The sequence below is a fragment of the Apium graveolens genome, chromosome 2 (assembly GCF_009905375.1).
Source record: "Apium graveolens cultivar Ventura chromosome 2, ASM990537v1, whole genome shotgun sequence".
NCBI lineage: Eukaryota > Viridiplantae > Streptophyta > Magnoliopsida > Apiales > Apiaceae > Apium > Apium graveolens.
In genome coordinates, this window is record NC_133648.1 from 225,662,752 (window position 1) to 225,664,237 (window position 1,486).

At 39.9% G+C, this 1,486-nt stretch overlaps 1 pseudogene; it reads left to right on the plus strand.

Moving 5' to 3' along the window:
* The first annotated feature begins 438 nt into the window (after positions 1-438).
* LOC141709254 (small nucleolar RNA R71) lies at positions 439-533 on the plus strand (annotated as a pseudogene).
* The last annotated feature ends 953 nt before the right edge of the window (positions 534-1,486 follow it).

A 1,486-nucleotide genomic window follows, 5' to 3' on the forward strand; every position in this document is an offset into this window, starting at 1 on the left:
CTAAAGTTAGGATGATTTCAGTTGTCAGGATGATAAGTTTCTGGAACTGGTTGCTGCCATCTCTGAAAGTTGCTCACAAACTGAGCTGAATCATTAGATATAGCGCATTGCTCCATCGCATGCGAACCTGCACACAGCTCACAAACACTAATTATATGATTAACACCATAGTTAGCCAGAGAATCAATCTTCATAGACAACGCCTTAAGTTGAGCAGTGATAGACGTAGTTGTATCCACCTCAAGAACTCCTGCTACCTTGCTCTGTGGAAATCTCTGGGCTGGATACTGATATTCATTAGCACCCATCAGTTCAATTAGATCATAAGCTTCCTCATAGCTCTTTGCCCAGAATGCTCCACCTGCTGCTGCATCGAACATGGGTCTGGATTGTGCTCCCAACCCATTGTAAAAATAATTGATGATCATCCAATCAGGCATTCCATGATGAGGACACTTCCTAAGCATCTCCTTGTAGCGCTCCCAAGCTTCATATAAAGATTCTCCTGATTGCTGCGCAAATTGAGTAAGAGTATTCCAAATTGCAGCTGTCTTCGCCATAGGGAAGAATTTAATAAGAAACTTCTGAGCAAGATCTTCCCAAGTAGTAATCGAACCAGCTGGTAAAGAGTGTAACCAGCTCTTAGGCTTGTCCCTCAGAGAGAATGGGAACAGTCTCAGCTTCACAGCATCTTCAGAAACACCATTGAACTTGAAGGTGTCGCAGATCTCTATGAAATCCCTAATGTGTGTATTGGGATATTCTGTTGGAGAACCCCCAAACTGGACTGAAGTCTGTACCCATTGAATTATGTCAGGCTTGATCTCAAAGGTATTAGCTGTGATAGCTGGCCGGATAATGCTAGATTGAATGTCATTGATCTTGGGTTGAGAAAAATCCATCAAGGCTTTCGTTCGTGCTGTTGGATCTCCCATTATAATGAGTACCTGAAACACAAACAAATAAACCGTGAAAGTAAAAGAATCTGAGTCAGTGAAATTTAACGACCACTGATGACAAGCACATAAACTAAAAATTAACACTGAGTCCCCGACAGCGGCACCAAAAACTTGTTAGGGCGAAAACACGCACCAATATTCACGAAAGTATACGCGTTCGCAAGTAATATAGAATATCTTCTAGTTCATTCCCACAGAGACTCTATTAAGTTAAATTCAGAATGTGCACCTATGCATCAATGTATGATTATCCTTCACTGCTAAGACAATTATCAAATAAGGGTTTTGATTAATTAATATTTTAACTAACATGCAATTAGCTACTATAATAAAAGATTGAACTATATAAGACAAACATGGGATTCTAACTTCATCCAATAGCCTTTTCATTCTTAACCTTAGCATGTGATGGTGATGACACTAATCAGATAACACGAAATTGATAAACGCCAACTTTCGTTGCACGAGTACCATTCTACCAGACATCCACAAAAGAGATAGAAGCTGAATAGGCACCAATTATATTG